General features: G+C 43.8%; 1 protein-coding gene across 9 annotated transcripts in view; it reads left to right on the forward strand.

The window, feature by feature from the left end:
• Positions 1–26017, forward strand: part of LOC105275048 (disabled homolog 2-interacting protein) — a 308710-nt gene that overhangs the window by 179771 nt on the left and 102922 nt on the right. Inside the window, exons 1-2 of one of the 9 annotated variants that reach the window (XM_026971570.1) lie at positions 6193–6343; positions 15250–15386. The exons of 5 other annotated variants lie outside the window; for them this stretch is intronic. The gene's annotated coding sequence lies outside the window, so the exon portion shown is untranslated. 3 more of the 9 variants (XM_026971572.1, XM_026971571.1, XM_011331684.3) reach the window with 3 other exon arrangements.

Consider the following 26017-nt stretch of genomic DNA (forward strand, 5'->3'; position numbering starts at 1 on the left):
TGATTAAGGTATTCATTCATTATCATATTTAAATACATGCGTTTTTGAGCAAAAAAAACCCTCAAAACTAAATCACACCCCTAATACTTTGTTTTGCCACAGTCGCGCAACAGGGACGCTACTGCTGCATTAACGATTGAACGAGCTATCCTATCGTTGCCAGAATTCCTTCTCCATGATTTTCCGGCAGCGCTGCCCGTTTAATGTTTCACGAGGAGGGTCGCATGGCCAACTTCCTCGGCGCGTTATGCCTCATGTATAACTTCTGCTCTCGCACGCGAGAATTGAAGTTCCTGGCAGCGGGCCCGAGGAAACGCGGTCACGATTTCATTGATATAAGTCTTCAAACCGAACTTATAAACTTTGGTGCTGCTCCTCGACTCGCCGCAGCGCGCGAGAAGTTTTGTTTCTCGCGGAATAATGCATAATACATTTCCGAGGGATCGCCCGTTATTAAAATCACGTGTTCACCGACCGGGCGGACGCAATAAATGTCAATTAACGGGTTCGAAGGCTCCATATAATCTGATGTGATGTATCCCGGATAAGAGTTCTCCTTTCCGAGTTTCCCCGAGCGCTCGATTATTAATCGGTCAGATCGACGCCACCGAGTTCGGTGGCCAGCAGATTCGCGAAGCCCTGACACGGATAGTAGTGAAGCGGTTCGTTACCACCTCGGCGGAGAAAACGCGCACGTACGACCACCAAACGAGACCTTAATCCAGGCGATTGTCCTGTTTACCTCCTCGGCCGGAACTTGTTAAAAAACACGCACCGAGCCGCGCGTTCGGAGCCCCCCCTGCGCTTGGAGGAAGAACCGGAGTTCCGGTAAACCGATAAACTCGCACGCTTGATCCGAGGCGGATTTTCGCGAATTACCGATCACACAGGATCACGTACTTCCGCCACGCAGTAGTGAGATGGAGCGTAAAGCCGTATCAGACCGACTATGCATTAAACATTGAGACCGATTGAAGATTTGGACTATGCATTAAACATTGAGACGTGATTTGAAGATCGGGACTCGAACAATAATCAAAATGTAGCCGACGGCGTTCTGACAGGTCAAGTTTCTCAATCTGCAAATCGAAATCGCGATTTTCAGAACGAGCTTTTCGCGGCGCGTATTTGAGACGCAGCGTGGCCGAGAGCCAGCTGAATGCGCCAGTTTGATGTAACACGCCATCGTTGTTTCGTCTGCATCACGCTCTTACGAGCATCGCGATTGTGGGCGCATACGTAATATCACGCGCGTGTGTATGTACGTGTAAATGTAGGTCGGTGGTTCGCGCGAGCGGAAATTTCGGGGGTGGTTATGCTCCGCGGGTAGCCGTGCATATTTCATCGCACAGCCATTAGGTGTAATCCACGTGCTTTTCGTTGGGTTAAGGTTCCCCGTCGCCTTCGACGGGGTAAGACCCCGTCCGAGAGATTTATCTCACCGAGGGAACGGTGGCGGTTCGCCAAAAGCACTTGCGCGCGGGCGTCCAATAACTATTACGTATAATCGTCCGTATAATAGCGCGTCCTGGAAACACCGATCGATATTCCGCTCCGGCACGCGCGATTTTTACCTCCATTAACGGCAAAATGCGCGTACACGTCGCGTGTGTTCCGTCGAAGCGCAAACAAGATCTGTGTCGCAGATAAAGAATGGAGAATCGTGCGCAAATGTGGCTGCATAGTTGTTAGCGACAGAATTTAATCAACAGTAACAATGCGTTACAAAATGCAATTGACAGCTTTTTATTTGAGTAACGTCATGTATTTCGCGTTTCTGAATTTCTCCGGCTCGCATTTTGCGCACGATTGTTGCTACGCTCGTGAAAAATTGGTTTGTAGAAAAAAGTTGTTAGCGCCGTTTCTGAGAACGATGTTTCTCTTGATTATTAAAATATCAAACGCGGAGTGAGGTAACTTCGCCGATGGCGACGGGTTAACTACGAAAGTCGTGCCAGAGGGATGCCTTATTCTAAAAAGAAGTTGGCCGCGCCAAAGAGTAACAAGGTTTCAGTGTAATAAGGCATCTCATTATGACAACTAGGGGTCGTAAAAGTTTTAGAGAATGTTATGCCTCGGCAAGAGAAACAGAATGTTGCTTGAATAATTGCAATCCCATTTCCTAAAACGCCTCGCTTCTTTCATCACTAGCGCGAGCACTCGCGATATTCTGCATTTATAATGACGCTGATGCAATCGGGATTCAATATTCTGTCAAAATATTAATAAAACCGTGTTATACCTACCATCTTCGATATTCTAAGTACTCGCTTCCAGTTTACATGTAACTAAAATATTTATAAAACAAAATATTTATAATGCATATAGAGCAATATCCTTCGAATATTTCTCATGTATACATTAATAAACATAATTATTTTGCAATAATCAGAGGCCGTACCTTGTTCCGCATGTGGAACGTGGGCGTTTCTCAAACGCGAAAAGGAGCGAAAGCTGCGTTGCAAAATGCATGTAAAAACTCTAACTCTCTTTCGAAACTCTTTGTCAAGCATCCCTTGGTGTTTCACGTCGAATACGTACGTATGTAACAGACGTTCCGTGGAAAACTCTTTCTAAGTGAAAAGTTCGCTCTCTGTGGGAAAGTGCAAACGGCGGCATCACGATGCAAACATATTTTCGTGCCGAGGAAACCCCATTATAGCCGGCCTTCGCCGCGCCACGGCGACAAAGAGATCGGAAAAGCGATCCCCGGAAATTGGCAAAGTTGGCGCGAACGGAGATTCTTTCTGCTGCCGATCTCATTTATCAGCGAGTATCGCGATGAATTCGGAGCAACGAGCTCGGCTCCATTTACGGATCGACTGTAACAATCTCTCCTCCTCAAATTAGTCGTGGAAGTTTTGCGGACGGCGGTGAGATAACTGATGTATACGATTCTTCATATCCCGTTACACTTGGACTACTCGCGAACTGATCAACGAACTAATTTCCCAAGTAGCGATCGATCTCTCCGCTCCATAGAAGCGTTTCCCTTATCTTTCTAATTAAATGTTTCGACTTTTGATACATCGCTGGAGAAGCTTTTACCGAAGAATTAAATGGGTATTGTAATCATGTAACGATATCCAGGTAATGTCAATAAAATTTCAACGTTGAGATATTATAACATTAAGATTTTCCGTGAAACAACGGGAGCTTTGCGACGCTCTCGTCGGCGCAGCATCCACTGTGCTAAAAATAATTCGTTCTGTAACCGTGGCATCGGTCGGCTCACGTGTTTGCTTACATCGTGTGCGAAGAGGCGCATGAAAGGCAAGAAAAAGGCGCAGTAACAGGAGCTGAAGTCGGTTGGTAGGTAAAGTGCACGATGCGCCGACCCATGCGGGTTCGGTGATAAACGACGCTTAGTCCTGAGAACTCGCGTCACGAAACGCGCGTCGCTGCAAAATAATAAGTACAAAATAAGTATTTCCAGTTCCTCATACGCGGTTTGACGTGCTAAAAAATTCAGAAACTGGAAATGGAATGTAATTAGTAAAGTACCTATTGGACGCTAAAGCGAAAACAGGATTGGAAAGAGTATATTAAATGCTGTTGAACAGAAATTTATGCAATTATCATATCTAATCGTAGAGCATTATTGCGGCAAGTAGAATGGAATTTTAATGGAATAAAATAGCATATTTAAATGATAAAAAATCACCTTTCCCCGTTTTTTAATAGCGCAGAAAAGATTGTTTTTCATGATTTCATGAACCGAACCGGTAGATAGAAAGAGATATCCCCCTTGGGCGGTAAAAACTATTAGCGTGCAGGTGCGCTTGCGGTTAAATGGTTATGCGGAATGATAAGCGACAATCGAGTAATGGTAATTATATATCTCGCATGCAGCTGCCGCATGTGTGCACGCACGTTGGCTGCGAATCCAGAGCGGAGAAATTGTCGCGATCGCTATCGGCCGATTCAGAAATCGATTAGAGCGGCCAAAGGTCAGCCTAGCGGCGCGATTAAACGTCTCCGGCCGGTGCGAAAAAAGCAAGGAGAAACTGTGTCAACCAAAAAAAATAATAAATCAGCTTTCCTCCTTCGATGCAAATTGCACGTTGTCCCCGATGCATGCTAATTGATGTGCCACTACTAAAGCACGCTGAAGCGAATCGAGTACTCGTTCGTAAACGCCGAGCGGGCTCCGAGAAATCGAGAGTGTGACGACATAAACCCGTAAATAATATACCGCAAATTATTTCCGCTTTAGAGAGAATTCATTTTTCATTCGCAAAGCGCGCACAGATTTATTAAACGTGCGCTTGCTTCCCTTCGAATTTTATGTTAAAGCGTTACAATACAGAGGAACTTTTTCCAATTTCTGTATCAAGTAGATGGAAGCGGCGCGATGCAATTTCGAACTCGCGTGTGTCGCACGTTCGATCGTGCCTTCTAATGGGACTGATCCGCTTTCGCCGATGTTAGCGCATCTCGAAATTTGTCTCGGTGCAAACCGGTTGCGCTGCACCGTCACATCGGTCGGCCGATTGGCTTGCACTTTCGCACGATGCCTTCTCGCACCATCAGTGAAATTACTCCGATTTGACCTATAGCCGCTGTCTCTGCGATGCACGCTTCTCGCGTAGATCGAACGTGAGATACGACGAGGGAAATTAATTCCGAAGGAACACACGCGTGGTGTATAAGTAGATTTGATAAAAAAATTCATGGATTCGTGTAACGATCATAAATAATAGGCAAAGCTGCATTATCAATTGACATCGCCGATTTTCAATTGAACGTGCGCTTTACGAACGAGGAGAGCCATGATGAATTATAATTACAGGTACTTGGCTAGCTGTCAATTTTTTCCCCGATTGATTTGCTAACCGATAAATTGACTTTCTCGCGAATTCGCGTCGCTTGAAGTGGAGAACGCAAAAATTGGACGACGTTCGCTAATCTTACACTTTGCATCGCGCGTCTGGCGCGTCTCTCGCCACACGCGGTGTACTTTGCCACATTTAATATCGCCATGGGCACCCCATGGGGCTCCAAGAACCCCAGCTGAGAGAGGAGAGACGCACGTGTCGGCGAGAGACTGCGCTGCCTGCTTCTCTTTTCTCTTTTCATCATCGCTTTTCCGTCTGTCCCCCTTTTCTCGATTTGGATGCCTCGTGCTGTTTATCCTTCCACTCTGTCTACCAATGTCGTCCTCATATTTCTTCTTCTGGCCAGACGACTTGGCGCGTGCTCATTTCGTGTGTTCCAGAAGTCGCGACCCTCTTTGTGAACACCAGTTCAGATCATCTCGTTCTCCAATCTTCCCGTTCATGGAATTGTAATATTTTAGGTACGCGTGACACTTGAACACTCGCATTAATCATGAGCCTATACGCGAAAATAATCGATTGAGGTTTTCTCATTTAATTAATAATATTATATCATTATTCTTTTTTACCTCCGCGATAATTGCATAAAAAATTGCATAACGCACAAGTATGAACTACAATAAATGTATCAACTGTATACGGCAGAGTGGCTAAAATAATTTTCTAATTTACCAAGCTTTTTGTTCTTTTACTTATCTATGAAAATATGGTATTACTCATGATTTAATTTACCATTAAAATGACTTTCGTGTTCATGGATTGATCTTTAACTTAGCGACAGAATACCAGTAACAAAAACATTAATAATACGCAAGAAACAAATAAAATCCTTACGTTAGCGTTGCTACCTAATAACCCAACACCTAACCTAATAACCTAATAACCTAAACATCACTATCATCCTTCGCGTATAAATAAATTCTCGGGGGCTCCTTACGAAAGAAGAAGCTCGTCAGCTTTCCCGACGTCAAGGCGTACGACGGAGCATGTTAGAATCACGAATCAGCTGATCCGTCTAGCGTCCGCTCGCCTCGATCTCGATGGCAGCGCCGTGAACGCGGCTGCGAGTGGAACGCGCGCGCACCCTCCTACACTCGCGCGATGCCTGGCGCGGAACCTGCCGAGCGGCGGTTCAGTCAGTTCCGACGTTCACGCGCGGTGGCACGCAGGCGGCGATCGGGCGTGTTTGAATCGCGTTTTCGTTGTCGTCGCCGGCGCAACTCGCCAGAGAATCGGCCGGGACGCGGACTCGCGATCGCGAGTGACTCGAGTGATATATCGACGCGCGCAATCGCTCGAGCGTGTCGGTTCGGTCAGTTTGTCCGTGTTACGATTCGGAAGGCGGCTTCCTCCCCCCCCCCCCCGCCCCCCTTGCCCCGTTATACACGGCATGCCAGAGGATCTTGCGCGCGCGTGACGGGTCTGCGAGTGCTTCTGTGCAAGCGTAAGCGAACTGACGAGCGAGAAGCACCCCGCCGTCGGCAGTTGGCGAATCAGAGTGTCAGGTACGCCTCTCGGGTAGCCGCGTTACAGCTAGCCTAGCTACCTGACTCGCGATTTCGAGATAGGCGACCCGCGCTTGCGCGCGACCGGTAACGCGTTTTCGTTTCGAACGCTTCGAAGTTGCACGCGAATGAAATTGCAGCGCAGTCCGAAGTGATGTACGTGAAGTACGAGTCCGGGCGCGAGATGTGTACATAGAAAAGGGTTAAAGAACTTTATTTAGAATGTGTGTCTACGTTTTTATTTAAAACTTATATGTTGATATATATGTATGTATATATATATATATATTAATATACAGGGTGGCCCACATAACTCTTAACAGCTGAATATTTCGGAAACTATTTGTCAAATCAAAAAGTTGTTCATGAGAAAGTTTTATGTATTCGAGGGGCCTTTCTAACTACATAAATATGAAGTTACCCCCTGCCCCCCTTTAAGGGGGGCAGGAGGTAACTTCACAATTTCAAACGGGACCCCCTATAAAATGTTAGATGGTTGGGTTCTACGGGTAAAAAAAAGTAAATTTTGTTAAAAACATTTTTTTGTCAGATATTTCTGTTAAAAGATATGACGGTGTAAAGTTTCGAAGCTACAGGAAATGTGAGCGTCGCGTATCCTTGTCTTTCGTCGGTGATTCAAACATAAACATAAACATTCATACATTCATTGAGGTTAATTTAACTATTCATGAAAATCTTGTCAGTTGTAAGTTACTATTCAAACAGTTAGCACCGTGAAAATCATAGCTATCACTATGTTTGATACGGAAGTGAATATGTTATTAGTGTTAGGTGAATGCCAAAAGAATTATCGGCGTGCGGCAGTAATGTTTTTTGAACGTTATGGGATTAAAACATCGCACGTGTCATTTTTTAATTTAGAAAAGCGTCTTCGTGAACATGGTAAATTGCGTACAACTCACAATAAACGTAAAAGTATTACTAATGAGAGGAACAGTGCTGATGTTCTTGGTGCAATTACATTAAATCCTCACGTTAGTCAACGTGAACTTGCCAGAGCATCGGATATCAGTCGTTCTTCAATTCAACGAATTTTGAAAGAGAATAGATATCATCCATATCACTTAATTCCATCACAAGAACTTTTGGTGACAAACTATGAACGTCGCATAACATTTTGTGAATGGATACATGATGCTATGGAAAATAATGACTTTCTGTACAAAATACTTTTTTCCGACGAGGCTACTTGTATGAATTCAGGGCATGTGAATAGACATAATATGCATTATTGGGCCGTTGAAAATCCTCATTGGATGCGATCAATTCCATTCCAACATCGGTGGTCTTTAAATTTTTGGTGCGGAATAATAGGAGACCTTGTGATTGGACCATATTTTTTTGAAGAAACTCTAACGAGTAATAGTTATTGTAACTTATTACAAAACCATTTACCTGCGCTTTTGGAAAATGTGCCACTACACATCAGAAGGAAAATGTGGTTTCAGTAAGACGGCGCTCCGCCACATTTTGCAAACATCACCAAACAGTTGTTATACGAAAAATTTGGAGACAAGTGGATAGATCGTGGTGGACCTGTTCAATGGTCTCCTCGATCTCCCGATCTGACACCATTAGACTTCTTTTTGTGGGGATATGTGAAGGAGAAAGTTATGTTTGAACCGCCAACGACGAAAGAGAATATGAAGCAAAGGATACGCGACGCTTGCGCTTCAGTGACTTCCGAAATGTTAAAAAATGTTAGGAGTAATTTGTTGCTTCGAATAAATACATGTTTACAAGTCCATGGCGGACATTTTGAACATTTAATAAATTGAATAAATAAACAAACAGTGTGTTGTGATTTTGATTTCGTGTAGCTTCGAAACTTTACACCGTCATATCTTTTAACAGAAACATCCGACAAAAAAATGTTTTTAACGAAATTTACTTGTTTTTACCCGTAGAACCCAACCATCTAACATTTTATAGGGGGTCCCATTTGAAATTGTGAAGTTACCCCCTGCCACCCTTAAAGGGGGGCAGGGGGTAACTTCATATTTATGTAGTTAGAAAGGCCCCTCGAATACATAAAACTTTCTCATGAACAACTTTTTGATTTGACAAATAGTTTCCGAAATATTCAGCTGTTAAGAGTTATGTGGGCCACCCTGTATATACCAATAATATATTAATAATTGTTTTATATTAATTAATAATATATTAATAATTATTTTTATTAATAATGTTATATACGTTCTCCTTTTATCACGTGTGTCTTGCTAATGCATCATCGCCATCGGTGCAGTTTGGAGGTCTCTTTGGTCGGTAGCAGCCGACCATTACATCATTAATATTTTACCATATTACATATATTAATGTTAATATTACGCTCCGTTTCGCTCATACGCACTCTGCATCTCGAATTTATAACCTCGTCAGGCACTTTCTCCGGGCCACGCGCGTAGTACTTCAATTAACATTTCATTTGCGTCGGCTAAATTATATTTCACATTACCCGTGCCCCGTAATATTTCACCGTGTCTCGGTCTTTCGCGCTCTCGAGTGTCGGTGCAGGCAGGCGATTCTCGGAGCAGCGAGTGCAGGCGGGGTGACGTCCGCCCGAGGCTGCCTCTTCCTACGAGAGTGCACGAGAGTGAGAGAAAGAAAGAGAGAGAGAGAGAGAAAGTCATAGATAGTCGCGCGCGGAGATTAGGCCGATTAGGTTTTGTCGTGGCTGCCGCCGGTCGCCAGCTTGCCAGCTCGCTCTGCTCGCTCATTCGGGGGCGAGTCGCGTTCATTCGCTCATTCGCTCGTCGGCTCGTTGTTTACGCGCGCTCGCCGCAGCTGTCAGTGAAAGAGTAACGACGCACTCGGCTCTCTCCGCGGAGAGGAGTGGTGTAGGTGCTTTACCGCGAATTTTTTCGACAGCCTTGGCAGCGAGCCTGCCTTTACACACAGGGTGATCGAAATGAATCGTCCCATGCGCGAGCTCCACGAGAAGACTTTATTTATAACGCGCGATCCGCACGGCTTCCGCGCGCGTCTATGTACGCTGGAGCACGTTCTCAGCGCTGCTACGGACGCAATATCTTTGCGTACTCGATTCGCAATTCGCGCTGCTCGATACCAGTTTCCGGGGCTTTTTCCGAGCGTCGTTACGCGCCGGAAATCGCGGCGAGGTTGCACGCGGAATCGAAACAACGAGCATCAAACCGGACTACCAGATGGCGATTTACCCGGCGGAGACCTGCGGGATACGCGCGACGAGTCTGCGAACAATCTCATGCCACGACTCGACTGTTTTTTCGCCCCATACCCGTATGCGCCTGCCGGTCCGATCGGATCGGATCCATCTTTTGTGCCCCTTCTCGCGCCGGTGCATGGAAACCTGTTACTCCCTATCGTGCGCGACTTCTGCCTCGCCGTCTCTTCCCGTATTTGGTCATCCGACGAGAGTGTCAACCCCTTGCGTGTCGCTCCGTTGCGACACAATAATGCCCGCGGAAAGAGGCGGGAAGGAAAGAGAGAGTGATCGAATCCCTTCAATTATGCGCGCCGCGCATAATTGTCACTCGCCCGGCGAGAGTGCGTTTCGTTCCGCTCGTGTTTGATTTCGCGTTTGACCGTAGGGATATTTAATGTCGGCGTCGAGGTGGAGTGGGATCAGCTTACGAGATTCATTATCGCCATTAAAACGATGCGCTGTAACCTTTCGCGTCGAACATATCCATCAAGATCGATCGCTGCCGAGCATTCGCATTTCGGCGTGCGCATTTTGTCGCAATCCGCTCGTTGTAAACCAGCAGTTAATGTATTTAAATTAGTCCCGTTACGTGTAACGTCCCGTGTAATAATCATCGTCATATGCGGAACTCGCAGATTCATGCGCTATCCGCGTCGCGACGAGCGGCCGCGCACCCCCGCACGTACAAATCTTCCATATTTGATCCCGTGTAACGTTACGCGTGATAATTAGCCGTTATTGCTCCGGGCTCACGCCTACGGTAAGCCGTAGGCAAAACGCGAAAACGAGAGAACGAGCAGGAGAGTCATGCATATCGGTATCGCTGTTACGTCGTGCAACGCCGCGTGAATTACAGATATTAAAGCGCTCCTTTTATAGTGGTTGCATGCACACGTACACGCACATGTATACACGTTGGATAGTCGTAACAATGACTGACCACACCTAAGCGACCCTGACAATGCGGTCCCCCCGGCGATGATGCTCTTCGTCCGGACAATCCCGTCTACGCAAAGTGCACTCTCGTTGCTCCGTTATCCAGCGGCGGTCTTTCTTCACTGAAAGTTCCCAAAGAAATTTCTCCTCATGGAATACGCTTTATTCATATTTCAGGCGAAGATATATCACGGAGAATTTAATTAAAAGGAAAACTTCCTTCTCAGACAGATATATTTTAATATTCCGTTTCCCGTTGAGCGATGCTACTTTATTCATTAATTTCCGCCAACGCTTGTTCGACACAGGTCTCTCTCCGCGCGCGTGATAAGTTATTAAAAATATAACCGCGGTCGCATTAAATTTTTAATACTGGAGTTTTTATCGGGGGACTTGAAGGGGATTAACTTGGTGAAAGGGAATTGTTGGAAAAATGATAAGACGAGTGATCTTCCCACGATCACTATTACTACAGCTATCAGTGCTGCTATGAGTAGCTCGATCGTGGAAAGGCAGCATCGTTATACTCAAACATAGAGATTTCCCCAAATTTCACTCCTCGGATAGTTCGGTTATCAAAGGTTCATTTAATCAAGAGGGACGAGTTTATCATTGTTTGTCAGATAAAGAAATATCGCTCTGCACTCGTTCGCTCTTTACATCGTTAAAACGAGTCGTTAAGAGCCATTGGAGCGGTCGATTTGCCGTTTAGAGCGCTCCGCACTTTTGTCCGATGGTAGACGACGATCGTGTTGTTACACGTGCGTCTGAAAAATTGTCGCTCTTTCAATGGTCTACTTCTGAGCATCCACGATGGCGGGCTGGCGATTAATCATCGCATCGTGTTATTCCAGTAGTCGCTTTCGATCTCTTTACGATGACACGACCATTCGCGCGTCGCGACGCAAACGACGAGTTTGACGTTTGAGAAATATGGGATTCTTAGAAAAAAAGATCGATGGATTTAAGAGTACATGGTTTCCCATAAAAACAGATAATAGCACAGGTCTCTTTACTTCACTTGCACAGGTCAGTGGACTATGACGGAGATAATGCAAAATGGAAGGAGTGTACGATTAACATTGATAAATACTTTATCAGATTCGGTGTAGCAAATTATGAGAACTTGTTTTGTTATTTGAATTATCCCGACGCTCAATCACAAAATGATAATTTTTATCAGTTTGCCATAAAATAGTGCATAACGTGATAAATTGTTTTTGACGAGTGATGACGCAAGGATCATTTTCATGCACGCGAAAGTTAATAATCATCTTCGATTTTGACCCGTCAAGCTTGAAAGCATCATTGCTCGCTCAGATGAGTCATGATTACGAGTAGCGTCATTTCTGTTGTTAAACGTCTCACGAGGCATTGATTACGGTATGCAGTTCGCGGAACTGTTTTATACATCGTCAACGGTATGTGAGTAGATTAATACAACGTACTTTTGCAGATTATGCTAATTAAAATATCCTTTAAGAAATTATGGTGATGGGAACTGTATTTACAAAACAGGAAACACGTGAATTACATAAATCTTGTGCTGAGTCACTTAAGAGAATGGTAACACTTGAGTTGCAAACCTCTCTTATTTTTTAAACAAAATATTGAATCATTTCCACCTCATATAAATTGTTATTCAATTTATCATTAAATGTAAAATAAATTATTTATTTGGTTTCTATACATTGCTGTTTTGTCTGATAATAAATAAAGTTTATCGCAATTTATAGCGTTTCCGAACGCTCGCGTTTGCCTCTCCGTGCATTTTCATTATAGGCTTTGTTTTTTATTTACCGTCCAGCATTGTTAACAGTTCATTCAATTCGTTTCGTTACACAATGAAAGCAATTAAATGACCGTGCATCGCCACGGGTCACACGAGTCACTTTACGAATGGCCGATACGAGTTCTTGTTGTCGTCGGTGTAATGCTGATAACGACAAGTCCGATTTTCTGTTCACCACGTCGTCGTCGTTGTCATCGTGCAGTCGAATCAGTTGCCACTCCGCGCCACTCCGATAATTAAACGTTTTAAAACGATACGCCTGTACCGGAAATGAAAGAGCGCACATGTCGAGGAGCGGTACGCTGTCGAGAGGGGATCCGCGTCCGTTAACGAAAGTTAATATCCCGGGGCATTGAATCCTCGTTGTAACGTGGCGTCGAATTATCCTATCAGACCGCTCGGCTCCCCGCATTCATTTTTTTTATTACGACCACTCGATTGATACGATTATCGTAGCGTCTCGTCGCATGTGCCATCACAGTCGATTCAGCAAAATGTCATCTCCACACGTGAATCATTGCACATCAACGTATTTTAATTCATAATTATTTTTTAAATATTGGGTTGGCCAAAAAGTAATTGCGTTTTTTTAATATAAATAAAAGGCGAATTTTTCATGGGAAACAAAAACTTTATTAAACAATATATTGTCCATTTTGTTTGATTATCTTTTGCCATTTTTCAGGCAACTTCATGATTCCGCGCTCAAAAAAGTTCTTATCTTTTTCAGCAAAAAACAATTCCAACAACGATTTGATATCCTCATCAGCAGTCAAGGTTTTACCATTCAAGGCGTTTTGCAAAGAACGAAACAAATGGTAATCTGATGGTGCCAGGTCTGGCGAATATGGTGGATGTGGTAACATCATGGTAACACATCCCATCCAAGCTGCAACAATTTTTCACGAGTGACCAAACTTGTACGTGGTCTAGCGTTATCATGGTGATAACACAACACCTTTGCGATTCACCAATTCTCGACGTTTCTGTTTGATGGCATCATTTTAATAATTTAATTTATCCAGTTGACGACAGTATACGTCTGAATTAATGGTTTGATTCCTTGCAAGCAGCTCAAAATACACAGTCCCACCAGACTGACAGCATAATCTTTCTTTGGTGAATATCTGCTTTTCAAGTGCTTTCAGCAGGTTCATCACGCTTGCTCCACCATCTTTTTCGTTTGACGTTGTTGTAGACGATCCATTTTTCGTCGCCTGTTATCATACGTTTCAAAAATCGATCATTTTCCTCACGTTTCAAAAGAGAATCGCAGATGTCAATACGCTTAGTGAGATGAATTTCTTTCAGCTCATGTGCTACCCAAATATCGAGCTTACTAATGTATCCAAGTCGTTTTAAATGGTTCTCAACACTCGATTTCGATATGTTAAGATTCTCAGCAATCTCTCGTGTCGTTAAACGCCGATTGGAATCGATCAGTGCCTTTATTTTGTCATCATCAATTTCGATTGGCCTTCCTGAGCGTGGTGCATCTTTCACATTAAAATCTCCAGATCGAAATTTAGTAAACCAATTTTGACACTGCCGCAGTTTAAAGCATCTTCGCCATATGCATGACATAACTTTTTATGAGCTTGCACAGCGTTTTTCCCTTTTCGGAAGTAATAAAAGAAAATATGACGAAAATGTTCTTTTTGATTTTCCAATTTGAAATCGACGGCAAACAAACAATTGTTAACGAAATCGTGTACTTTCTTTTTGTAAAACAAGCTTGAACTGTGAGTTGTTAACCTACATAATGAATTTGCGGTTTAGAACGAAGTTAGTTACATTTCAAGACATGTATGTCCATCTATTGGAAAAAAACGCAATTACTTTTTGGCCAACCCAATAGATTATTTGGTTGAATAGAAACGTATGAGGAAAAGATATCAAGATTTGTAACTTACAAAGTTCATCTTAAATTTACGAGAATTAAATTTACATCCACGTGGATTATAGTCGCATCTAATTCTTAAACTTATTCTTTGTTTATTCTTTGTTTGTTAGTCGTAAGTATTCGTTGCTTCTCTTTTTCTTGATCTTTATACGTTATACTTTTGCGATTCGGTCATCGACACAGACTGTTGTTTGCTCGAAGCGGCATGAACGGGCAGGTGCGGGTCTCTCAGCGACAGAATTCGAGTCACGTGTCAGCAGGTGTGGGGGATTTTTAACGGCATGCGATTCGTTCATATTTCCCTTGTCCAGGAGTGTACCATGAATCTTAACAATGGAAACTGTTCTTTTATTGAAGATTCGAGCCTTGGGATTGCGAAACGTTCTATTCAACACGGTTTTTCGGTTTGGTAATATCGAGAAGCGGACGAGATAAGTCCACGCACACACCCGGAGAGAGTTATTTCCTCTTTTCGTAGCACGTTCACGTGGCAGCAGATAACCACGGACAAAGCCGGACGTCGCGCTCGGTGCTTATGTCTCTTTGTCTTAATTGTGCCAGGAGCATCGCCTTTAATCGGCGAAATCCGCCAGTTCCGGCGATCGTGCAGCAATGAGAAAATTACGCTTCGCCGGGGGTTGGTGACAGCCGAGATGGGAAAGGGAAATTTATAAAGTGAAAGTCTCTTAAACTAGAAGATCCTTGCGTCTCGATCGAGTATCCGATATCATGTTCCTCTCGTCACTTCTTTTTCATGTCGGAAAGAAATATTATAAAATATGATGATGATTATTTTGATAGCTACTTTGAAAAATTAAAATTCTACATTAGAAGCAAGCTGAAGTATCATATATTAATTTTTTAAACTATCTGGTTGGAGTAGATCTCGTAGTTTACGAATCTCCAAACTGCACCAGCATTCATTTTAATTTGTTGATATGTGAAAGATGAACGTTTTCGTTGATGAACATAATATTCTTTCGGACTGCACGTAGCTGCACAATAAAGTTAAGTTCGCGTACACGATCACTCATGGCATGCCCTGTACAGAATGTCTTTCTACACAGTAAAAACTTCGTTGCAAGTGTGACCGTGTGTTTGCCGGCAAACGACAAAACGGTGTTCGACAACGCGAAATATTGTCGATGAATTGAGGAATTCCTTGGATGTGGTCTTCCATTCTTCAAGCTTGCAGTGGAGGGAGGTGAGTTTGAAAAACGCTGAAAATTAACGGCAAACGTTCTCCGAGCGAGTCGACCCGCGCGTCTCTTCAATGCGTGCGTTGAAAGGAAAGAATGAAAGGGCATAGGCACCTATCATCTTGGGTAGATGCGATAATAAAATGGGCAACCAAGAAATATTCTTGGACACGGTGCAGTCTTTATTGAATGCTAATCGAGATTCTTTTATGTCACTTTGATTCGCTCCGAAAAAATGCGAGAAAAAATATTTCACGTTTATATCGTGATAAATTTTACGGAGGAAAATTCTGTATTTTGTAAAATAAAAATATTTCGTGACATAGATGACTTTTAAATGTTAAATGAAACTACAAATTCATGTACAAATTCTCGATATCAAACCGATGTTACCAATTGATTTAATTAAATTAACTGGAACGTATAGACAACGTGGTTCCCTTTGTTTCACGGAAAACACTTTTAAAGAGCTTTTAAAGCTTACCTCGTGGCGCAATTATTTACATGCCGCAATTATTTACATTTAGTTTGATTATTGTCGATAATTACAACTGTTAGCAATCCGAAATTGTTTCACATCGTAATTAGAATTCGAATATTGCCCTGGCGAACAATGCACCGTGTCGAAGAGACGACGCGTAACGAAAAAACAGCAACGATACCGGCGACATAATTAATCGTTAATGGCTCCATTCACGAGACCCATGATCCACTTACCCTGTTAAAATCTACCCTGGCATTATCGTCTCCTGACGAGCCTGGTCGATTAACGAGCAAGTCGTTAACCATGTCAGACCACGTGCGTTATCGCGTTTTAGCGCGCGTAATTGTGAAAGTCCGGCAATTGCTCTCACAGGTACAACATGTCAATGACGGTGACAACGACGACGACGACGACCATGACCACGATAGTGAATAAAATAGAAAAGATCTCCGTGTAACAATTACACGCGAGCTCGCGAAACATCGTCGTTGCGTTTGATCACTCATTCACAGAGAAAACAAAGACAAAAAAAGCAAATCGCTTTATCTGCGGTGAAATTTATTTGCTGATACAACTGGGAATTTTTCTAGTTTAGCAACTTCGTTTGTTGCCTCGTTTTTCCGTGTTGCTTTTCGCGTGACCATTACGGGAGCATACCGCTCGGGTATGCTCGCCCGGGAATTATGATTGATTATGCTCGCAATTAACGCGAATAACGACCTGTGGGACGACGAAAATACACCGTTCGCGTCTCGGGACTCGCGTGATCGAGCTGACGATGCGCGCTGCTCGCCGACCGATCCCACGTCCGTTTCCGGTGTAAAAGCACAGGTGTGAATCGAAAGCTAGGACATGGAGATTTACGCTACACGTGTAATTTATGGGATATTACAGAGTTTGCGAATTTGTCTCTGGCTCGTACTCTTTGTCCGTCGATACGGTAATCGTCACTCGCGGCGTCGCTCGCTGTAACGACGTCGTAAAGCGTGCTGCATAAAATGCGCCGTATGCAGCCTAATAATGCATTCGCTCACGTTTGCGGCGTTCCTCATTCCGTTTCTGTTGAAAAAGAAAAATGGCAGCTACGAACGCAATGTGCGCATTTGACGGATACCATCGGCGTTTTACCGCCGCGTTTCCCGTTAGACGTAAATTTTATTCGCGATTCCGCCACTCTCTCGTGCACGCGGATACCGATAGATCGACGACGATAAAAAAATCCACCACGGGAAAATTACGCGACAAAAATTAGCCCGCGGTTGTTGCGGACGATGTAGTGTAAAATTGATTTTCACGTAATCGATCTCGTGTGTCTCGATTTTTAACGTCGGATATTATTTCTTTTGTTGAGATTACGTGTATCTGAACACCGTGGAATCTGGAAAATTTATATGCTGCTAAAAATAAACTGCTGCATTCGCAAAATTGCGTTAAGACGCATCATTTGAATTTTGATAATTGCTTTGATGGAAAATGGAAAAATCTCATTTCATGAAGTGCCAGAACGTTTGTTTTACCTCGTCATGCTAGCTACTTGATCATCTTGTGTTTGTGGGGTTTTAAACTACACGGTTTTTGGTCGCAATGAATTTACATGACGTAGTAATGTCGCCGCGTGGAGTAGTTCTCCGGTGCGAAAACACGAAGAAAGACCACGAGGGAGAGGCTTTAAAGCTCTCCTGTTTCGCGTGAGCACTCGGTTTAAGCAGCTTACGAGTGCCACGTTCTCTCTCTGGCAACTGAATTGTAAATTCTCTAACTTTATAATATACAGAACTCGCGATAATTTTACCTTATTGCCTCGAAACGTTATATCAGAATATTTATTTATTAAGATAAGCGCAAATACAAGCGGAGGTACAATTGAATAATTTCATATTTTCTAATTAATGTTTTTAATACACAAACATGAATATTAATTTTAATGAATATTAATTTTCCATTTTACTTTTGTCTTTGTCTCAAAAACTTGCGTTCCGTACACGCGGAGACCGCCTTCAAAAGTTTACGTCGGTCGCACGCGAATTCCATTGTCGCTTAATCGAGTCACCGACAATTAGTAGACTCATTGAAACCGAGTTGGAACCGAATTTCATGACGCGGCGGAACAAATGGTCCAATAAGCGAACGAGAATTTCCTCGGGGCGGCCATAACTTTGTGACAATGCGCTTTTGTCCACCGAAGATAGCAATCATCGGGCACGCCCGGTAAAAGTCCCGGTATTTCGTTGTCGTAGAAAGGAAACAATCTCCTCATATTGAACACGTAATTTAATGCGGAATTGAGCACGATCTTGACGCATCTTGCGCTGACTATGCACCGGCTCGAATTAAAAGCTCTCAAAGAATAACCATCAATCTGTCTGAATCAGGTAATCAGAATCTGAATCTGATATAACAAGAATAATTCGAGAATAATGAAACAAGCTGAACTTTCTGGAGATTATTTACGATTTCCCAGGAAATTCTCCTCGCATTCGCGTAAAACACTCTTATCGCGTCTCGCGTTGCAGTTACGTGCAGTTACATATATACACTCTTCGTGTCTGCGGCCGCTTTTTCCCGACGTGTTTTTCTTCCACCAGAAGGAGTGTCGACAGTTATAAACTCTCTTAGCTGGAACACACACGCCAGGAGAAGAAATCTCCTAGGTCTTCCTCGTCGCTGCTTGTGCACGTTTCTCTGCACGTACGCGCTTGGAAAGCGAGCCTCGCGCGAGGATCATCCTTGGCGAACGCGTCGATATTTTTTTTTAATTTTCCCACGGAAAAGAGGCGAGCAGCGAAGCGGAGCGCGAGCGAACCAACGATCGATCGATTGATCGATGACGGTTCCGCACTATTCTCGTCCGCTCCGAGTCGAAGCACTTTTAATATGAAAGATAGAGAGGGCCGATAGTAGCATGCAATGTCCGGCAAAGGGGCATCGAGTGGGTCCTTTGACGTTTGCCCTTTTTTTCGCTTCTCTCTTTCTCTTTCTTTTTCTTTTTTTATGTATATTATAGCCGCGTGAGCAGGACGAGTCGTCTTACACAGAGATTTACAAAGGAATCAACGTCGCGTTGCAGTTTATTCCGAGCCGCGTCAAATCTGACAGCCAGTGCGGAGAAGTCTATTTTTATTGTTTATACTGTGACTTGTATGCAATGACGAGGGAAGCGGAAGATCGGTGATAGTATATAACATGTACCTACTTTTGCGCGACGAGCGAAACGAACGACGTGACGGAATTTAATAAGCGCGCGAGACGCACATCTTTTTCGAGATCGTGAAAAAGCGAGAAAATGATTCCGAGTGTCCAACGAGTATGAAATACGCGTTTATTACGCGGTGGAAGATTTTCTCACGCGTCGGCTTAAAAAATTCCGCTTGAAATCGAGTAAAGGAAGATGAAACGGGAGCAGCGGAGAGTATCGCGCGACGCAGGAAGCGTCGTGCCGGCAGGTAGCTGCTTCCGGTGTGGATAACGCCGAACAAAAGCGAGGCTCTTCCGGTTCTGTCGACGAAATAGATGCCGTTTTCAGGGTATATTAGAAAGCGAGTCTTTTTTTCGGTGCACAAGCTGGTTCTCTCTCGTTAGAGAAGTGCATTCCTTGTTACGAAATCCCGAAATTTCAAAACTATAAAATTACAAAAGTATTGGATTACAAAATTCCTTATCATAAAATCGTAAAATTTTAGCGCTTGATATGTGCCAGCGAGCAAGTGCAGTTAATACGAGATCCGTAATCTGAGCTTACGCTTTCTCTGGGAACGCTCTGTTTCTCTTCCTCAACTATCGGACGGATATATTGCATTATCAACCCTCGCACTGCCAATTGGAGTAGAAACGCGTCACCGGCGGGTATTTTTGTAGGTTTTCACCTTGCGGTTTTATTTAATCGCAGTGCAACTTATAAATAGCGCGCACAAAGATAGCTTAAAAAGCGTGCGGCAAGGTTGATTTAACACAGTCAAGCCCATTCATCTGGCTGCTCTCGGCTCGAACTCGGCTCGTTAAATACTGTATTGTCGCTTCATTCACCACGTTCTCGAAATCAATCTGATTTCTGATAACACTGAAGTCTGACGACCGAACGGGAATATAATCGTGTCTCAATGGCAAGCTCTCTCATTGTCTTTCGCGTCAGTGACAAATCCGATCATTCGCAACGCCATTCTAACGCATCGACATTTTTTCACGCACGCTTATTCAATCGCCGTGACTCTCGCAGCCAGTTCTCTCTTTATCTCCGGGATATTTTTGCGCGCGTATCCTCTTACCCGGCAGGGATGACCCAATTCGATCGTTAACTCTCTTTCTCGGCGCGACTCGCCATTGTTCCCCGATTTTCCGCTCTTCTCGCCTCGGCAGATAGGGCCGAAATGGAAATGAATGGAAATAAATGCGAGGAGGATGGCGAGGGGAAGGGCTTTGTACACGTCACAGATCGTAAATGCCGGGTTGGCGCACCAAAGTTCTCGAAGGCGAGCTTCGAGTTCCCTCCGGCGCGTTGCAGCCATAAGTCTCTCTCTCTCTCTCTCTCTCTCCCTCTCTCTCTCTTTCCGTCCTGTCTGCGCGCTGCCTTTTTGCATCCGATGACGTAAAAGCATCGCCATAGGAACTTGGTAGCTCGGCACCATTTTTCCACCGACTTCGTTGTGCATATAGCACACACCCAGAGTGCAACCTCGCGAGTACACGTCGCGGAAACGGGTCGACCTAACGGATTCGTTGGGTTTGTCGTGGCGATTTTTGCTGGTCGCCTTGCGGACAGGATCGCATTGCGCGCGTGTCGCGTTTGTCTCGAATTTTCTCGTAAAAGCGGAGCCGAGCGAGAGATACGGTATCGGCACATCCTAGAATCGGGCTATTTATCTTGCCGCAAATTAAAGCGGCAATTAATTAAAAACGCGCCGCGATGCAGCTCACCGCCGAGCAAATAAAAGTATTTCGAGCTCGACGGAGGCCTTTCATCTCGTTGCTATCGAACCTGTGCTGTGTATTTGTGTTTCTTATTTTATTAATTACATCGCGCAAGGCCGTGATCTCAATTAACCGGCGCAATAATTGCACGGAGAGATGAACGGGAAGATGAGGGTCGGCGATTACGGGAAATTTATACCCGTTAATTTTGAAAAATAACACGTCACAATTTATCGTTACGTGTTTGTAGTAAAGTCGCTTAAACAAGTTGGAGCAACGAATGACGTTAACGCCGTATTAAATCGCCCCAACATGATGAGATAATTAGAAGATTAGACTTGCGCTTGCACTCTTGAATTTTCATGAGTTTTCCTTGGCCGGCCCACGCGTCTTAACATAATAAATCGTGGATGGCCATGACTGATCCGACCTACATTCGGTAGCACCTCCGATCTCTCCGATGCTTCTTTGAGATCGCCAATCGCGAATCTTTGATTTATGTCTGAGATTATGGAGACGTCACGTTCGGTAAACGCATTGAAAGGCGTTATCCTTTCATCTTGAATAATCAGTACGATCTACGCTCAAACATATTTCATGCGTATGCTCTGTGCAAAGAAAGTGTATCTTAAAGAATGAAAATGTGAAAGTGAAACTCACCATTTTTTAACTTAATATTATTTTTTTCATGGATGCTTAATTGTGAGAAATCCGATTATCCAAGTCACGATACCTTTGTCTTCATCTTCATCATTCAATCTCTCAACCGGCATTATTAAATGTCCATATAGACTTCTGATTTGAAGAAACGTTATGCAGCTGTTACTCATGTTCGGCATGAAATTTCGCGCTGCTGAAACCCAATTTCACTTCGCGCTTCGTCCATCTATCGGGAACGTGAATGTGTCGAATGATAAATGGTCGCGGATGTCTAACAAAGTTAGTGGAAATGATGCTGCCTTGTCGCCAAACACGGGGATCAGTAAATACGGTGGGAAAAGCGACGGAAGTTGTTGCAAACTTACTTACAGACGTACGTACAATGTTGTTTATCATCTACCATGACGCGGGATTAACTTCCGCAGTAACAATGGAGAAGTTTTCAGAAAGTTTGAGCGTTCGGATCCGGTCCCACACGCGACGCCACTCCACGTTTAATCGCGAGTTATAAACGCAACCCATTGCGCGAACCTGCAAAAACGCTTATCATTTACGATTGTCGAGAGTAATTACTTCGCAGATACAAAACCTGTTATTAGGAGCACATTAAAGCAATTATCTAATCTCGTGTATTTATCTCCAACGAAGCGAATGACAGCATTTTCTATTTCTTGAAAACAATTAGTACTCCCTTTTACTTTCTATTGCTATACGCGTCTTACTCTTGCTTCACTACTTCTTTCCTTATATTTAATATTTCTTTCACAATGTTTTTAACGATTTTTGTACATTCTTGCTATCCTGTAATAGAGATCGTATGACATAAGACCGACATTACTTTTACTCTTGACCAATTTTATCACCGCTTAATATTAGACTTGCAGTTACAGTTAACACTTACAGTTTAAAACATCACAATCGAATCGCTTTCCGCATTCTCCTTTTGTTCAACAGCGCGCGTGCTACGTGATCGAGTCCGCGCCACCAAGATTTTACGTACGACAATGAGGCGGGCCGGGTCGTTGAACTTTAGCCACTACTATCCTTTCGATTCACGACCCCCGTAATCTCTAAAGCATTAAGATGCGCCTTGTGTCCCATATAATAGGGAGACGTGAGAGACCTCGCGATACAACGTTACAATAGAACGCTCCGCGCTCTCGAAAAGACGTCGCGGATTATTCAGTTTGTCAAATACTTTCGATCCAGCAGAGATATGGGCTCGAGAAAGAGAGAGAGAGAGAGAGGACAACCAATACGTATACTACTAAAAATTTCGACGCGAGGAATTCTCAATACTTTTCCGCGCGTCACGACGTCGCCGTCTTATGGTGAAATTGAATTTCGAGAATCAGCTTTTCTTACCGAATTAAGGATATGCCTTCCGGTTTGATATAGAGGAATGGCGAACGCGCGCGATAAATTCAATCGCGAGCGTAAAAGGCGGACGTCGCGCGGACGGTTCATTAACCAAATATAGTGGTTTGCGCGAGCGAGAACGCCGTTCGATGCCACCGAACTTTGCCGTGTATCTCTCTTAATTGCGACGCGAGTGCACGACGTTGTCAGCGCTCCGCTTTCCTCCGATTGTGCCGACCTGACATTACATCGGACTGTCACATACGAAAGTGCATCACGCGATTCTTACGCAATCGAACCGTCTGATGTTGTTGGTAGTGTCTAGTGGAAAGAAAGAACATTTTTTCCCAAGCCTTGGAATAACCGAGTTTTAATTGGCAATGTAGCAATAAGCTACATTGATTATTATAGGTTATATTGGGTTGGCCAAAAAGTAATTGCGTTTTTTTTTAATATAAATAAAAGGCGAATTTTTCATGGGAAACAAAAACTTTATTAAACAATATATTGTCTATTTTGTTTGATTATCTTTTGCCATTTTTCAGGCAACTTCATGATTCCGCGCTCAAAAAAGTTCTTATCTTTTTCAGCAAAAAACAATTCCAACAACGATTTGATATCCTCATCAGCAGTCAAGGTTTTACCATTCAAGGCGTTTTGCAAAGAACGAAACAAATGGTAATCTGATGGTGCCAGGTCTGGCGAATATGGTGGATGTGGTAACATCATGGTAACACATCCCATCCAAGCTGCAACAATTTTTCACGAGTGACCAAACTTGTACGTGGTCTAGCGTTATCATGGTGAAACACAACACCTTTGCGATTCACCAATTCTCGACGTTTCTGTTTGATGGCATCATTTCATTTATCCAGTTGACGACAGTATACGTCTGAATTAATGGTTTGATTCCTTGCAAGCAGCTCAAAATACACAGTCCCACCAGACTGACAGCATAATCTTTCTTTGGTGAATATCTGCTTTTCAAGTGCTTTCAGCAGGTTCATCACGCTTGCTCCACCATCTTTTTCGTTTGACGTTGTTGTAGACGATCCATTTTTCGTCGCCTGTTATCATACGTTTCAAAAATCGATCATTTTCCTCACGTTTCAAAAGAGAATCGCAGATGTCAATACGCTTAGTGAGATGAATTTCTTTCAGCTCATGTGCTACCCAAATATCGAGCTTACTAATGTATCCAAGTCGTTTTAAATGGTTCTCAACACTCGATTTCGATATGTTAAGATTCTCAGCAATCTCTCGTGTCGTTAAACGCCGATTGGAATCGATCAGTGCCTTTATTTTGTCATCATCAATTTCGATTGGCCTTCCTGAGCGTGGTGCATCTTTCACATTAAAATCTCCAGATCGAAATTTAGTAAACGAATTTTGACACTGCCGCAGTTTAAAGCATCTTCGCCATATGCATGACATAACTTTTTATGAGCTTGCACAGCGTTTTTCCCTTTTCGGAAGTAATAAAAGAAAATATGAGGAAAATGTTCTTTTTGATTTTCCATTTTGAAATCGACGGCAAAGAAACAATTGTTAACGAAATCGTGTACTTTCTTTTTGTAAAACAAGCTTGAACTGTGAGTTGTTAACCTACATAATGAATTTGCGGTTTAGAACGAAGTTAGTTACATTTCAAGACATGTATGTCCATCTATTAGAAAAAAACGCAATTACTTTTTGGCCAACCCAATAGAATAATTGTCGTAATTAAAGGAAACGATATCGATTAGTACGTGTCAAAACTTCCGATGTTTCATCATGTCTAGGAGTTTCGTAAAATAACCGCAGAACTGTCCGGAAATTGTTAAGTCGGTTGAGAACTGTTGACACATGTGTGAAGCGTAGGAAGCTGTTTAACGGAGATTAAATCAGAAAGTCAACGCTATGACGCTACGCTTGTCGCGTAATTCCGAAACGTTCTTTTATTTTTACGGCACAATAGCTTGTCCCGGGCGTTCCCACGAAACTCACGAGGAATGGAAACGAAGTTTCTGAAAACGCCTTCGCTAAGTTCGCGCGGGGAAATTTACGGAGGAAGCCGTTTCAGCCACCGTGCCGGGAAGAAAATATTTTCGACTCCCGCGTTGTCTCGAGTTTTTCTCCCGCGCTACGTTGTCGCTCGTAAATCTGCCGAATAAACGGCAGACAACATAGATCGCGATCGTTTATTTTCGAGGGCGAGAAGAGGATGCCTTCAAGCTCTTACTCGGTCAACGACGAGTCGGGCGCAGGTCGCGGTAAATCACGTTCACGGCGTGCGAGCGGCCGAGTTTTCACCGGAAGTGTGTCGCACATCGGAGCATTCGGGGCGCAGATTACGTAAAAGAATTCGTTACGCGTCACACGTCACGAGAGATAATCCGGCAATCAACATCGGGGATGCATCCTCGTGGCGAGAAGGAATGAATTGACGTTCCTCTTCGCACGCGCGAGTGCTCGGAGCGAGGTCGAGCGCGAATGAATTCCTTCCAGATGTAGCAAGCGATCGTGCGCGTCTCGAGAAATTGTACCGATTATGGACGTTATTGCTTCCGAGGATAGAATTCGCCGTGGTCGTCATGTGCGAGACCGGCTCTTGATTCCGGAAGAATTCCTCTGTTTCTGGTAAAACATCGGAGAAAGATTCCGGTAATCTCTGAAACATGTTGCTCCATTTTTTACATGCTTCTTTGCGAGCGGAGCGATTGATGTCTAATGTCTCTCTCGCTCTCTCTCCTTCTCTCTAAAGCTGTATCCGCGAGTCGTCGACTCGCCTGACTTCCCAGGGAATTAGCCATTCACCGTTACGGCGATGATTAATTTAATCGAATGAACTCATCGCAGTCCCAATTTAAGCAAACTAACAACGCATAAAGTTCCTGGGGCGTCCGGCATCCAAGGCCAGCTCTCTCGAATGCTCTCAAGTGCTCTTAGCAGGCGCCTTGCTCGCGATGATATTTTTCCTCTCGCAGCTTCCACCGCGAGAATTAAGGGTTGTGAAGTGTATCTCGCGCGGTGCACCTTGCAAAAGGTTAAAAATACACCGTCACGCAACGTGACACACCGTTTGGCCGGGCTTTTCCAAGCCCGATCGTTTCACGATCATTGCCGCTCGAATAATTCGTTTCACGGCAGCTTCAAAGAACCGCCCTCGTCACTGGTTTATTTAGGATTATTTAAAATTACCTGCAATACGTAAATTCACCGACGCGCAATGTGCGAATCTCAGAAATA

The sequence above is a fragment of the Ooceraea biroi genome, chromosome 8, assembly GCF_003672135.1.
Source record: "Ooceraea biroi isolate clonal line C1 chromosome 8, Obir_v5.4, whole genome shotgun sequence".
In the NCBI taxonomy this organism is placed as follows: Eukaryota; Metazoa; Arthropoda; class Insecta; order Hymenoptera; family Formicidae; genus Ooceraea; species Ooceraea biroi.